Genomic DNA, 17,142 nt, shown 5'->3' on the forward strand with positions numbered 1-17,142 from the left:
ACTGATTAGCATCACTCATTGCAAAAGACATTCCCCTTACCTGATTACTAATACAACCAGTTGTGCATACAGCTGATGTAATCATGATTTAAGCCCATGAAATGTCCTCATAGACAGGCCAGCAGTTGCCTGACCAGACAACCGGGCACCACCACCTGGCCAAGTTGGCACATGAACTTGAACATGATATCTCTGTACAATTATGCTCCATATAATGTCTTCTTGTGCTTAGTTTATAATTTCTTAATGTGTAGGTATCTGTTATGCATTTACCTGCATTAAGGCAAAGGATTTTTGTGTGTATGGCAAAGGATTTTTAATTATCATCAGTGACTGTCTGGTGGGTATGGTCAATTTGTAATTTCTGTTCTAAATTTAGAGAATTTGCATAATTCACAAAATTGATTGTGGTTGACACTAAGGAAAATATCCTATGTAGCCAAACTAATTCTTCACAAGCAAGCTGATTATTAAACAGCTCCCAGAATACTTTTGGTTTAAATAATTGAGCTTTTGATGTGGCTAATTTTGTTTCATGTATAGATATATTTCCATAATGGAACATATGTAGAGATTCTGTGACCTTAAGTGTTATATGAGTATTATTTGTGGTATCACAACTCCAGGGTATCCCTATTGTCATTACCTCATTGTACAGTAATGGAGGTAATCTCACATTAACCTTAAGCCATTCTTTTGTAAACTTTAACAATTGTTGCTGCATGAGAGTAATAGTTATGGTGTGTGATTGTGTATATACTTGATATAGTGCTTTTTCCTTCATCTTCCACTCCTTTCCTCTTCCTTTGTCTCTTTCTTTTCCTTTCTTTTCCTTTCTTGTTATCATTATATTCACAATCAAAACCATTATCATAGTCACCATCATTAATGTCTTTAGTGTGAAGGTCAATGTGGTAGTTTGTAGCTGTTATGTACCCACCCCCCCAGAAAAGACCATGTTATTTTAATCCATTCCTGTGCGTGCAGACCTATTTCGGGTTGGACCTTAGATTTGGTTGTTTCAATGGAGATGTGACCCACCAATTCAAGGTGGCTATTAATCTTTTTTTTTCCCCTTTTTATGCTGTATGATGGGGTCACATTTCGTTCTTTTTCCATGTGAGTATGTCCTTATTGCAGAACCATTTTTTGAATTTTGTTTTTCCTTTTGCTTTGTTTTTCATTTGTTTGGGGTTTTTTGTTTGCTTGTTTGTTTTTGGAAGTGCATGGGCCAGGAATTACACCCAGGTCTCTTGCATGGCAGGCAGGAATTCTACCACAGAACTACCCCTTGCACCCTGTAAATTACTGGAGTATAAACAGATAAAAGGCAAATGCTAAGAGAGAGAAAGCCACGGTTCTAGTTTGCTAGCTGCTGGAATGCAACACACCAGAGATGGATTGGCTTTCAATAAAAGGGAACTTATTTCATTAGTTTTTCAGAGGAAAGGCAGCTGACTTTCAACTGAGGTTCTTTCTTACGTGAGAAGGCACAGGGTGATCTCTGCTGGCCTTCTCTCCAGGCCTTTCGGTTCCAACAACTTTCCCCAGGGTGATTACTTTCTGCATCTCCAAAGGCCTGGGCTGAGTTGTGAGTGCCAAGATGAGGTATGCTGAGCTGCTTGGGCTGTGCTACAATGAGCTCTCCCATTTAAGCACCAGCCCAATAAATCAAACATCAGTCATTACAGCAGGCATGCCTCTTAGCTGACTGCAGATGTAATGAGCAATAGATGAGGTTCATGTACCATTGGCTCATGTCCACAGCAACAGAACTAGGTACCATCACCTGGCCAAGTTGACAACTGAATCTAACTACCACATATCCACCCCTTGTCAACTTGGTAACTACATGCATCATATTAAACAATATTAAGGTGCAAAAAATTCTCTTCTGGCTGTGGACTTATGAATCTCAAAACAAGTCATCTGGAGTCAATATGCAAAGGTGGGACAGTCACAGTATCCATAGGGAGAAATTGGAAGGAAAACCTGCAGAGCAAACACCATTGGAATCGAAAGTCTGAAAGTCATTTATCCTTCCACTTTAGAAAGTGACAGTCCCACCCTTTCCAAGGGCCTATGCAGTGGCCCACCTCTTTCCAAATCAACCTTAGGGAGCATTGAGGAGACCATCTTTTTCTCAGCTCCACTCTCTCCAGGCATCAGGGCCACACCTGTGCTCCCTGCCATTTCTGGGGCACATGCTCAACCCCTCCATGTGGTGGCAGACAGGATCTCTCCAGTTCCCAAGGAGTGTGCTGTGCCTTCTCAAAGGCCTAAGGCAGCACCACTCTTCCACTGCTATGAGATGGGAGACTCATCCTCTTCCCTCAGGGTAAACTCACCCTCTCCATGTATATGGGTGTTTTCACTCTCCTGGCCGAGGTTTCTGGGCTTCATACCTTAGCTTCCATGGTTCTCACTCTGCAAACTCCAATTTGTCCCTTTGTGTCCCCCTTTGTCCAAATTGGCAGTGGTTCCATTTACACCAACAGTCTCTTCAAGTACTCCAGCACTTTATCATTCTCTTCACAGTTCCTCCAAAACCTTCCCCTTATCTATTTAAAAGCCATTCTAACATATCTGGTGTTTGCAAACTGCAGCAGCACCCCATTCTCTGGTACCAAATCTGTTCTAGTTTGCTAGCTGCCAGAATGCAACATACCAGAGATGGATTGGCTTTCAATAAAAGGGAATTTATTTCATTAGTTTTTCAGAGGAAAGGCAGCTAACTTTCAACTGAGGTTCTTTCTCACGTGAGAAGGCACAGGGTGATCTCTGCTGGCCTTCTCTCCAGACCTCTAGGTTCCAACAACTTTCCCCAGGGTGATTTCTTTCTGTATCTCCAAAGGCCTGGGCTGAGCTATGAGTGCCGAGATAATGTATGCTGAGCTGCTTGGGCTGTGCTATGTTGAGCTCTCTCATTTAAGTGCCAGCCAATTAAATCAAGCATCATTCATTACAGCAGGCATGCCTCTTAGCCAACTGCAGATGTAATCAGCAACAGATGAGGCTCACATACCATTGGCTCATGTCCACAGCAACAGAACTTGGTACCTTCACCTGGCCAAGTTGACAACTGAATCTAACTACCACAGCCACTCAGATATGTTTAGAGAGAGCTCAAAGACAAACAACCAGAAGTTACCAGCCATGTGCCTTCCCTATGTGACAGAGGAATCCCAGCCAGCAACCTTTCTTTGAAGAAGGTATCTTCCTCTTGATGCCTTAACTTGGACATTTTCAAGGCCTTAGAACTGTAAATTTATAAACTGTTAAATCCTCATTGTAAAAGCCAATGCATTTCTGGTATATTGCTTTCCAGGTGCTTTAGCTAACTGAAAGAGTTAGGTTCACCTGTTAACTGGGCTAGGCTATGGTGTCCAGCAGTTTGATTAAGCAAGCACTGACCTTGATTGTTACTGGGATGGTATTTCATGGATTTAAATCATTACTCAGTTGATTGCATCTGTGGCTAATTACATCTACAATCAACAAGGGAGATTGCCTTCATCAATGAGAGGCATCTTACCCAATCAGTTGAACATCTTAAAAAAGGAGAACTGATGATTTCAGTAATCAGAAATAAGATTTTCTATCTGTACTTCAAACAGACAGCTTCTTCTGGGGGGTTCAATGTCACCTTCATTGAGTTCCCAACTTGTGGCCTGCTCAATGAAACTTGGACTTGCCAATCCACACAGTTGCATGAGCCAATTTCTATAATAAATCTTATAATATTTACATGTATATATACTGTTAGTTGTTTTTCTGGGGAACACTGACCAATAAAAATGTTTGTTCTGAGAGTGGTTCTTGAGAAACAGAACCTTAAGTGTGACATTTCCAAGTTGGTTCTGGGGACTTTCAATTGGTTCTCTAATCTGATTAGATTAAAAGCCACTAATGACTTTATTTCCAATCATCAAGAGGCCACTGATAAACCATGGCATGAATTGCCAATAAAGATATACAAAATATCACCCTTGAATTCTCCTACTCAAATGATTATAAAAAGCAAGGTTCTGGGTGACAATGTATTTGATACCTTAAGAGAGTTTTGTAGAATTAGAAATTATAATTATGTTAGTTGGTTGCTCCTCAATATGCTGAATATAGTAGTTAAACAAAGGGATGAGTTCAAGTCTTCAAATTCCCAGCTCAAGTGTTCCATGAAGGATATGAAAGTTTCTATCTTCCCTGAAAGAAACTCTTATTTCTTTTAGCTGTAGACTTGAGATTTCTGAAAACTAGTTCCAGAGTCTCATTGCATGAGTGACTAAATTACAATATAAATTGAATTTCCAACATTGCAGTGTGTCTGCTATTTAACTGAAGGCAGTTTTCAGTTTATATTTATTATTATAAAACTGAGTTTTCTCTGCAGATAAACCTGTAATGGTCTGCCATGAGGAATCTGCCACCCAAACTCCTGTCTGCCCTGAGGAATCTGTCACCTGACCTCCAGTCTGCCCAACAAATTATCTCCCTGGCCCTCCAGACTTCCCTGAGGAATCAGCTAACTGATTTCCAGTCTGCCTTGAGTAATCACCCATCCTGCCTCCACCTAAAGGGTTTAACCCTGCTGTGATCAATAAATCTGTAAATTCTTCCCCTGAGGAAATAGGCCTCACACCTGCATTTGAATAGATTAACCCTATTTAACCTGATGAATCTACAATGGAATGCCTTGAGGCTTGTATGACAGTGCTAATTCTTCTCATGACCCAACCCCAACACCTCTCTTTTCTTTCAGACTTATAAATATACTGAAGTCCAAAAAAATCCAAAAATGTAAGGAATAAAGTAAGACTGATGAAGATATGTGTTATGCTTCAAAAGAATTGCATAATTTTTCAAAATTATATAGACAGAAATCAGGGGAATATGTGGGTAAATGGGATTAAATTAGTGGGATAATGGTGGAAGGGATGTAAAGTTGGATCAAGCTGAATTTATTGATATGGGCCCACTAAGCAGATAATCTGGATTCAATGTTGTAGCTTAAGGGGCTAGAAAAGGCCCTAAAAGTTTGGGTGATTGGAGAAACATGGGTCGAAGTTGGCCTACATTACCTGAAGTTGAAAATCCCAAACTGACATGGTATAATGTAAATGAGGGGATCTAAAGGCTTAGAGAGATTGGAATATTTGAGTAGATTTATACTTAAGACCTGTTTACCTACCCCAGGAATGTCCAGATGACATCTTTTACCAGGACTGTGAGAAATAAATCTGCAAGAGCAGCTCCATAATCTCTGAAGAGCTCTACCGTTGCTGTTCTATGTAGGTCAGATATTACTGTGGGAACTGATGCTACTGATCCAATTTCCATTAACACAATGGAAAGGATTAGATCCTGGGTGGGCAAGAGCCAAGTGGAAGCACTTAATTGCCAAAGACTAGGTGGGTGTGACTACCATAATGAATAACAGAATCAAGGCAGTTATAAAAATAGTCTGAATCACAAAGACCTATGACATTGGCTAGTTGATGATGGGGTATCTGGAAGCAAAATAGGCAGTCTACTAAATTTTTATTGATCTGTTTAAGGAGCATTCCATGTCAAGTGAATGAAAATCTAATTTAAATGAAAAAACATAGAGTCATGGCCCCTCAATCAATTCATAGACTTGAGAAAGTTTACAGACCTAGACCTCCTTGTCCCCTTGGGGAAGGACTCCGCTACACTGCTCAAAATTTAAACTGCTAATCTTCCTGTCAGGCTTCCCCAAAATAACCTAAGTTCTTTCACCAGGTGACTGTACATTGGGAAAAAGGAAATGATCAGACATGTTGGTGATTATTAGACACGGGCTCTGAATTAACATTAATCCCAGTAGATCCAAAACATCACTGTGGTCCACCAGTCAGAGGAGGGGTTATGGCAGTCATATGATCAGTAGAGTTTAAGCTCAGATTCCTCTCACAGTAGGTCCAGTGGGTCCTCAAACCACTGCCAATTTTTGCAGATCTTTTCCTATAAAATAACTATTTTTATCTGATTCTATGATTAAGAAAGTTTCTATAACACACCATCCATGGTTCAAGAAGGTAATAGCTCATTTCTGATCATTCTTTTTACATTGAAAAGGCATTGCAGTTCTTGACCATGTGCATGCTATATTATATGAGTAAACTTTATTTTCTCTTAGTGGCATTGAACCCATAAGTAATCTTGCATTATTTGAAATGCTGTGTCTGTTTTTGTTTGCGTGATATAATGTTTTCGTGTTTCCATCCTTTGAATGCTTACAAATCTCACACTTGTGAACAATGTCCCTTGCAATGTATGTGTATGTGAGCAAATTCCTCTCTTGTATCCATTTAATTGTACCATGTAATCTTTGATGTCCTTTCTGTTCATGTGTCCATACATGTATTTCCCTGCATGGTATTATGTCATCTTTCTGTATTTCCCACTCTTCCTTTTCTTTCATTATTATAGTTTTAGAATATAGATATATTTATACAATATATATATAATGTATAGTTAGTCACTGTATTTTCCTTTTTTTGTCCTAGCAAACCTGTCAACTGCATTATTGTGTTTTGTTATCTTAGATTTGTCTTTTTGTTGTGCTAATGCATGTATGATCATGATACCTATTTTTGAGGTAGCTATTTCATCTCATATATCTTTGCCCCAAATGTCACAGTTATTGATTTGCCAATTATTCAGTTTCCATGACCCAGACCATATTGCTGCTCTATTAGCTTCATTAATTATTGCCCATGGTTCTGTAAATATGTGCATATTTTCCTTTTTCTCTGATAGTGATTGTTCAATTGCCAGCCAGATTGCTACTAATTCTTCATATTAGGCTAAGTTCTCTGTCCCCTCACTAGTTAAGATTTTTTTATTTGGGGGTCTCAAGGTCACAGCCTTCCAGTGTGTTCCAGAGGAGGTCACAATGGCTCCACCATTGGTAAACCATATATTTTTTAGTACTTTGGACCAAGGTGGTCACACTGCCTAACTGTTTGTGCTTAGATCTACTCATCCATCAGGTATTCCAGCAAGCCTGATGTTGGCAATATTGAAATTTTCTTAGTTAATGCAGAGGGTTGACAACCTATCTGAACATCCCACTTGGAAATATGCCATTTCCAATTGAGAAACCATTGCCCAGAACAATTCCTTTGTGCTTATTTGGTGTTTCTTTGCCCAGGGCAGTATGGATTGTGGGATTCTGAAAAATGTGTTTTGTTTTTCCATCAGTGGCTCTGTATGTTGCAGTGCTTCACAGAGTGCCCAGACATTTTCTTATTTTTTTCTTTATTAGAGAAGTTGTGGGTTTAAAGGACAATAATTTATAAAATACAGGATTTCCATATATAGCCCCTGTTATTAATATCTTACATAGGTATGGAGCCTTTGATACAATTGATAATAGCACATTTTTATTTTTGTAGTTTTTATAATTGTACTATGAACTATAGTCCATGATTAAACTTATGATTCACTGTTTGTGTAGGGTGCTTCCATTGACTTTAAAAAATTTTTTATGTTACATATATATGTAAATGTTAAATTTAACATTTACATATTTAACATTTTCCCCCTTTTAATCACCTTCAGACACATATTTCACTGTTGTTAATTATATTCACAATGTTGGGCTACCATCACCACCATCATTCAAAATAGGAATCCTGTACATTTTAAACCTTCACTTCCCATTCCCTATCCCCATCCTATTCCCTGATAATCTTTATTCTAAATTCTGTCCCCATGAGTTTGCTTGTTCTAATTATTTCAATTCAGAGAGATAATACAGTACTGATCCTTTATGTCTGCTTATGTAACTCAATATGATAGCTTTAAGCTTCATCCATGTTGTCACATGTGTCAGGACTTCATTCCTTTTGTCGTTAAATAATATTCTATTGTTTGTATATATGACATTTTGCTTATACATTCATCAGATGTATAAGCATCTTTTAGTGAATGTAAATAATGCTGCTATGAACACTGGGTGCAAATATCTGTTCAGGTCCTTACTTACAATTATTTGGGATATATACATAGTAGTGGGATTACTGGGTCATTTGGTAGTTCTATATTTAGCTTTCTGAGGAACCACCAAACTGTCTTCCACAGCAGCTGCACCATCTTACCTTGCCACCAGCAATGAAAGAATGTTCCTATTTCTCCATGATTCTATCCAGCACTTGATATTTTCTATGTTTTAATAGTAGCCATTCTAATGAGTGTGAAATTATATCTTATTGTTGTTTCAATTTGCAATTACCAGATAGGTAAAGATGTTGCAAATCTTTTTGTATAATTTCTGGCCATTTGTATCTTCTTTGGAGATATATATATATATTCAACTCTTTTGTCCATTTTTAAATTGGCTTGTTTGTCTTTTTGCTGTAAAGTTGAAGGATTTCTTTATAAATTCTGGATATTAAACCCTGTTTGGATATGTGGTTGTAAATATATTCTCCCATTGTGTACATTGTCATTTTACTTTCATGATAAAGTCCTTTGAGAAACTCAAGTTTATAATTTTGATGAGGTCACTTTTGCTTAATTTTTTTTTTGTGGCTTGTGCTTTGGGTATCAAGTTTAAGAAACTGCTGCCTAACACAAGGTTATGAGGCTGATTCCCTTTATTTCCTTCTAGGAGTTTGATAGTTCTGGCTGTTATGTTTACATCTTTGATCCATTTTCACTTTATTTTTGTATAAAGATGTGAGGTAGTAGTCCTCCTTGTTTGTTTGTTTAATCAGCCATAAATTTTATTGGAAACTAAAATGAAAAGATAGGTAGAATAACCACTTATTTGAGAATGGCAATAGGTCTTTAAAGTTGATCTTCTGCAACAAATGTGGTATTTCATTCTGTTTAGTAGGAAAATCTTGAATCAATCTTTCCAAGACAGACCACTGAAAAACAAAATATATAGCCACAAACCCTCTCTCTACCGTTGAAGCAAAAGATCAGAATCACACATGCACAACATGTGTTTTCATAGTTCAAGGCCACTAACTTTGTCTGTGTATTGAACCCAAACAATTTCATTGGTTTACTTCTATTATGTTTCTTATAAACATGTAACATTAATTTTTAAAAAGTCTCCAGATTGATTATGAGAAAACAACTTAAAAGTCAGATAGAATTTAATCTACAAGGCTTAAATACATCTTTAATTGCATGATGTAATGGCAATATTAAAACATTTATGGAAAATTAACAAAACTGTCAAGCGCACAGACCTTCTATGACATTCTGTCTGGATAGCACCTTCTGTTAGACTCAGTGACTACAATCCTACATTCCATGCTAAAGTGCTCGATAAAAATGATTTTATATTGAGTGATGTACACGAGTGCAGCAAATCTTTTAAAATTTGCATGCTGTTTTGGGAACCTTTTGAAAAGAAACTATAAGCCAGCATATGGAAAGTTGTAAATGCAGCCTGAGTCCTCAGGTAATCTAATTAGAGATGCCTTCCAGCTGTTGCTACTGCTGGCATCTCTATTTCCTCCTACTCTCTCCTTCCAAACATACCATGGAAAAGAAAGCTGAATAGCAGTACTACTGATGCAACCTGAACTGAGCAAAGTAGTCTGAATGTTCCTGTACATAAAGTGTTGTACTAAGAATACTGTACTAGTTTAACTGGGAAGTCTGATTGGGAAGATAGTACCTAAAAAACTGAATGCTAAATTTAAAAATTATGTACATAACCAACATCAGAGACATAGTCATCAACATTGTAATTAAAAGAAGATTATGGTCTAAGTTATAGACAAATTAAGTAATCTATAAATAAATTATCTAGATGTACTATTTTCCCTAAAATAGACACCTATAACAACTGAAGAAGGTCTTTAAACCATTAATCTTAATAAGGAGCAGGATCTACAACATAGATTTTTTTTTCTGTTGTGGATATTAGCCTGTATCTTTTGTCTTTAGCTGTTACACACACACACACACACACACACACACACACATATATACACACACACATGCATATATATACATGTATATACACATATATGTATATGCATAGAAATATGTATATATTTCTCTGTATATAAAGCTTAAGACACAGTGGGTTTAGAGAAAGATGTGGCATCAGTTAGCATCCTTACAGGGTAAATAAAGCTCAGATGGACTGAGGAGAGGGTTATTTGTGGTACACATTTACCTCTCCCATTCCTTCCTTCATTTCCTTTCCATTCATTCCCCTACATCTTTACCTATATTTAATCCACACTGTCAAGCACATGTCTCTCTGGAAAATGGCCTTTCTCTGAACAATACTTCTCTCTTTCCTTTCTTTCATGCCCAACCCCCTCAAACAGGTTGCACCCATTCTCTCCATTTCCATGCCACTGGACTTTTTTGTACCAAAGAAGCATTTTTTCTTTAGTCTTACATGTAAGTTAAAGTTTTAAAATATGGATTACCATCTATTTTCAACACCCTGTGATATTGACATTCCTTTGTTCTTCCTCATGCAAAAACATTTTTAAATTTGTACATTTAGTCACTATCATTGTACACTCTAGGTATTCCTAGATTATACCATCTCAGTTTTTATCATCTGTCTTTCTTCTGGCTTCATTTGTGCCCCCAGCCCTCCTCCCTCTATCATTCTCACATTCAGCTCCATTCAGTGCACTAACATTATTGTGCTACAATTAGGTAGTATTCTGCTCTCCATTTATGAATTTTTACAATCAGTCCTGTTGCACAATCTGTATCCCTTCAGATCCAAGTACCCAAAATCTACCTTATTTCTATCTCTTGATGGCCTCTGTTCTTAACTGAAATTCTCCAAGTTCATTCATTAATGTTAGTTCATATCAGTAAGACCATACAGTATTTGTCCTTTTGTTTCTGGCTAATCTCACTCAGCATAATGTCCTCAAGGTCGGTCCATGTTACATGCTTCATAACTTTATTCTGTATTACAGCTGCATAATATTCCATTGTGTGTATATACCACAGCTTGTTTAGGTACTCATCTGTTGATGGACATTTGGGCTGTTTCCATCCCATGGCAATTGTAAATAATGCTGCCATAAACATTGGTGTGCAAATGTCCATTTGTGTTCTTGCCCTCATGTCCTCTGAATAGATACCTAGCAATGGTATTGCCAGATCATAAGGCAATTCTATACTTAGGTTCCTGAAGAATCACCAGACTGTCTTTCACAGTGATTGTACCATTTTACATTCCCACCAACAGTGAATAAGTGTGCCTCTTTCTCCACATCCTCTCCAGCACTTGTCATTTTCTGTTTTGTTGATAATGGCCATTCTGGTGGGTGTGAGATGATATCTCATTGTGATTTTGATTTGCAATTCCCTAATAGCCAGGGAAGTTGAACATCCTTTCATGTGCCTTTTAGCCATTTGTACTTCCTCTTCTGAGAAGTGTCTGCTCATGTCTTTTTCCCATTTTGTAATTGAGTTGTCTGTCTTTTTGTTGTTGAGTTGAACAATCTCTTTATATATTCTGGATACTAGAACCTTATCTGATATATTGTTTCCAAATATTGTCTCCCATTGCATAGGCTGTCTTTTTACTTTCTTGACAAAGTTCTTTGATGCACAAAAGTGTTTAATTTTGAAGACTTCCCATTTATCTATTTCTTTCTTCAATGCTCATGTGTTGGGTGTAAGATCTAGGAAACCACTGCCTATTATAAGATTTATAAGATATTTCCCTAAATTTTCTTCTAAAAGTTTTATGGTCTTAGATCTAATGCTTAGGTCTTTGATCCATTTTGAGTTAATGTTTGAATAGGGTGTGAGATATGGATCCTCTTTCATTATTTTGCATATGTATATCTAGTTCTCCAAGCACCATTTATTTACAAGAATTTTGTTGAGGATTTTTACATCTATATTCATTAGAAAAATTGGTCTGTAATTTTTTTTTCTTTTAGTATCTTTATCTGGCTTTGGTATGAGGGTGATGGCTTCATAGAATGAGTTAGGTAGCCTTACCTCCTCTTCAATTTTTTTGAAGCGTTTGAGCAGGATTGGTACTAATTCTTTCTTGAATGTTTGGTAGAATTCACATGTGAAACCACCTGGTCCCGGACTCTTCTTTTTGGGGAGACTCTTAATGACTAATTCAATTTCTTTATTTGTGATTGGTTTGTTGAGGTCGTCTATTTATTCTCAAGTCAATGTTGGTTGTTCATGCCTTTCTATGAAGTTATCCATTTCATTTACATTGTCTAATTTATTAGCAAAAAGTTGCTCATAGTATTCACTCATTACCTACTTCATTTCTGTGGGGTCAGTGCTTATGTCTCTCCTTCCATTTCTGATTTTATTTATTTGCATTCTCTTTTTCTTTTTTCAACCTTGCTAAGGCTCTATCAATTTTATTGATTTTCTCAAAGAACCAATTTCTGGTTTTGTTGATTCTCGATTGTCTTCATGTTCTCGATTTCACTCATTTCTGCTCTAATCTTTCTTATTTCTTTCCTTTTACTTGCTTTGGGATTAGTTTGCTGTTCCTTTTCTAGTTCTTCCAGGTGTACAGTTAATTCCTCGATTTCTGCTCTTTCTTCTTTTTTGATATAGGCATTTAAGGCAATAAATTTCCCTTTTAGCACTGTCTTTGCTGCATCACATAAATTTTGATATGCTGTGTTTTCATTTTCATTAGCCTCAAGATATTTACAGATTTCTCTTGTAATTTCTTCCTTGACCCACTGTTGTTTAAGAGTATGTTGTTTAGCCTTCATATGTCTGCAAATTTTCTGGCCCTCTGCCTATTATTGATTTCCAATTTCATTCCTTTATGATCTGAGAAAATGTTTTGCATGATTTCAATCTTTTTAAATTGATTGAGACTTGCTTTGTGCCAGAGCATATGGTCTATCCTTGAGAATGATCCATAAGCACATTAGAAAAAGGAGTATCCTGCGGTTGTGGAGTGTAATGTTCTATAAATGTCTGTTAAGTATAGTTCATTTATTGTATTATTCAAATTCTCTGTTTCTTTATTGATCCTTCATCCAGATGTTCTATCCATTGATGAAAGTGGGGAATTGAAGTCTTCAGCTATTATGGTAGATGTGTCTATTTCTGTTTTCAGTGTTTACCTCATGTATTTTGGAGCACTCTGGCTCAGTGCATAAATATTTATGATTGTTATGTCTTCTTGTTGAATCATTCCTTTTATTAATATATAGTGTCCTTGTTTGTGTCTTTTTATTGTTTTACATTTGAAGTCTAATTTGTCAAATATTGGTATAGCTACTCCTGCTCTTTTCTGATTGTTGTTTGCCTGAAATATCTTTTCCCAACCTTTCACTTTCAACCTATGTTTGTCCTTGAGTCTAAAATAGGTAGCACATTGATGGGTCTTTTTTTTTAATTCATTCTGTCAGTCTATGTCTTTTGATTGTGAAGTTTAACCCATTGATTATTTAATGTTATTGCAGTAAGGGCAGTACCTTCTTCTCCAATTTTGCCTTTTGAATTTTATATGTCATATCTAATTTTTTTTCTCTTATTAACTTTACTGACAGTCTTCATTTCTATACTCTTCTCCAGAGCTCTCTCTTCTGCCTTTTCCTATCTGCTTCTAGTGCTTACTTTAATATTTCTTGCAGAGCCGGTCTCTTGTTCACAAATTCTCTCAGTGATTTTTTGTCTGAAAATGTTTTAATTTCCCCCTCATTCTTGAAGAACAATTTTGCTGGGTGTAGAATTCTTGGTTGTCAGTTTTTCTCTTTGAGAATCTTAAATATATCATACCACTGCTTTCTTGCCTCCATGGTTTCTGCTGAGAAATCTACATATAGTCTTATTGGGGTTTCTTTGTATGTGATGGATTGCTTTTCTCTTGCTGCTTTCAAAATTCTCTCTTTCTCTTTGATATCTGACAGTCAGATCAGTAAGTGTCTTGGAATATGTCTGTTTTGATCTATTCTGTTTGGGGTATGCTGCACTTCTTGGAGCTATAATTTTATGTCCTCCATAAAAGATGGGAAATTTTCAGTGATAATTTCCTCCATTAGTGTTTCTCCCCCTTTTCTCTTTCTTTTTCTTCTGGGACACCCACAGCACACTTCATGTTGTCATTCAATTCCATGAGTCCTTGCTCATATTTTCCCATTCTTTTCCCTATATTTTCTTTTGCATTTCAGATTTCAGATGTCCCGTCCTCCAGTTCACTAATCCTTTCCCTTGCCTCTTCAATTTTAATGTTGTAGTTTTCCATTGTTTTTTTCATCTCTTCTACTGTGCCTTTCATTCCCATAAGTTCTGTGATTTGTTTTTCCAAGTCCTTTAATTCTGCTTTATGGTCCCCTAGTGTCTTCTTTATATCCTTCATCTCTTTTGACATATATTTAGGTTTGCTAATGCTGCCAGCATGCAGTATAATAGAAGTGGATTGGCTTTTTATAAAGGGGATTTATTGCATTACAAATTACAATTCTAAGGCTGTGAAAATGTCCAAATTAAAGCACCAAGAAAGGGATATCTTCTTTCATGAAAGGCTGATTCTGGTGTTTCTCTATCACTTGGGGAGGCACATAGACAGAACTGTTTTGGGGTGCAAATGGCTCTCTCACCTCCCTCTTTATTTCCAGAATCTGTTTCTGAGCATTTTCCAAAATTTTCTCTTCTTAAAGGACTCCAATGAGCTAATTAAGTCCCAGTTTAAATGGTCATGTTCACATATCCATCTAATCAAAAGATCACACCTAAAATTTGGTTGGTCACATCTCCATAGAAACAACCTAACCAAAAGATCCCACCCTACAATAGATCTGCCACCACAAGATTGGATTAAGATTTAAAAGCATGGCTTTCCTGTAGTATATAATTGTTTCAAACCAGCCCATTCTACCCCCTGGACCCCAAAAAGTCACATACTTTCCATATACAAAATACATACTCTCCATCACAATAATTTCAATAATAATACAAATACAAACCAAATCTAGGAACAGTACAAAATTTCATCAAAGTCAGTTAAGGCATGGTCTGTCGTAAGACAAAATTATCCTCTAGCTGTGGACCTGTGACACTCAGAACAAGTTGTCTAGTGTCAATATACAAAGGAGGGATGATAATAGGGTAAATATTTCCAATTTCCATAGGAAGAAATTGAAAAAAAAAAAGTAAAGACCTGCACCCAAACAGTTCTTAAAGCCAGCAGGGCAAATATTATTAGATTTTAAGGTCTGAGACTCATTTATCAAATGACATTCCATCCTCAGGGCTTGAGAGAGCTGCAGTCCAACTCTTTCCAAGATATTATGCAACCCTTCTCTCTTCAAACACTGGGGTGAGGGTTTTAACATATTCAAGAATTGGGGAGCTTATCTTTTTCTTGGACCAACCCTCTTCAAGTGAGGGTGGCACCTGGGCTCTGCCATCTCTGGGGCACATGCTTAACCTCTTCAGAACATTGGGGTGGCAGCCGGCAGGCTCTATCCAATCCCTGAGGAATGTGCTCCACCCTCTCTGAGGCCTGAGGAGCAACACTCTTCTCAAGCAATGAAGTAGAAAGCCCACCCTCTGCCTTCGTGGCAAACTCACCCTCTCCACATGCATGGATGGATCTCCTCTCCTGGCCCAATATTTCCTGGTGTCAGATCTTAACTTCCATTGTTCGGCCTTTGAAGTAATTTTTCTTTCAATCTGTCCTTTCTCTTTCTCTTTTAGTCTAGACAGGCAGTAATTCCACTCATACTGATCTTATAAAAAAAATTGTTGACTCAGTATGCAGCTTTCAGGGGTCAAACCCATTAGAAAATAAGACTTTCTGTAAATCCTTTCTAGATAACTCCATCTCCAATCTGGCTTCCTCTGAAATGGCTGACTGGTTCCATGTTTGGTTAATCCTCACATTGGGCAATATTCCCAAGGGTCTCATTTTCCAAAGCTCAGCATTTTGCCAAACTATTGGTTTCTGGTTCCTTTGTACCCAAGGATTCAGTCCTCAGCTTACCTCTTTCCTGTGACCCTTTACTATAAACTTCAAGGAGCAGCCAAGTTACATTTTCCACATTTAGTTTGGACATCTAAGTATCCTAGATTGTTATCTTCAAATTGTACCTTCCATCCAAAACCAATACTTGATTTTGCCAAATTCTCTGCTACATAAAAACAAGGACCACCTTCCTTCCAATTTGCAGTAACATATGCATTATTTCTGTATAAAGCTTCATCAGAAGCACCTTTAGCATCCATATTTCTACCAACAGTCTCTTCAAAGCAATCCAGCCCTTTCCTATTCACTTCCTTACAACTCTTACAGAGTCTTTCCCATATCCCTGTAAAAAGCTGTTCCAACATGTCTGGTATTTGCAAATGCAGTACCTCACTTCAATGGTAACAAAACCTCTCTCAGTTTTCTAAAGCTGCTGGAATGCAATATGCCAGAAATGAATTGGCTTTTATAAAGGGAACTTATTAAATTACAAGTTACAATTTTAAGGCCATGAAAATGTCCAAATGAAGACATCAACAAGAGGATATTTTCTCTCAAGAAAGGATGATTCTGACGTTTCTCTGTCATATGGGAAGGCACATGGAGACGTCTTTTGTCCTTTTATCCCAGCTTCTGGATTCAAACAGCTCTCTCAGTTCCTTCTACATCTCTAGACTTTTTTTCCTGAGATTTTTTTCCCCTCTTAAAGGACTCCATGAGTACATTAAAACCCACCTTGAATGGGCAGCTCACATATCCATCTGATCAAGATGTCACACCCATATTTGAGTTGGTCACATCTCCATGGAAACAACTTAATCAAAAGATTCCACCCTATAATAGGTCTGTCCCCACAAGATTGAAATAGGATTAAAAGAACATGGCTTTATATTATCTAATTTAATTTGTATGGTCCGTTTACTTCAACACCATAATTACATGGAATCTTGAATAAGGTGTGAGATCTTGTTGATTTGTACACATATGTGATGCCCTGATATATCCCAGAGTAATTTGGGAAGAGAATAAAAAAATATTTACAAAGTCCCCTTGGAGGACTAGGGATAAAGGAGGAAATATTCACATCCTCATCTGAGGAATTCCTGATATTCTTGCAAGCAGTGAGAACAACCAATTCAATAGACTGAGCAGTCAATCTTCGGCCCACCCCTATGAAGCTTATTCCTGCAAAGGAGAAACTAAGC

Source organism: Tamandua tetradactyla, chromosome X (assembly GCF_023851605.1).
Source record: "Tamandua tetradactyla isolate mTamTet1 chromosome X, mTamTet1.pri, whole genome shotgun sequence".
NCBI lineage: Eukaryota > Metazoa > Chordata > Mammalia > Pilosa > Myrmecophagidae > Tamandua > Tamandua tetradactyla.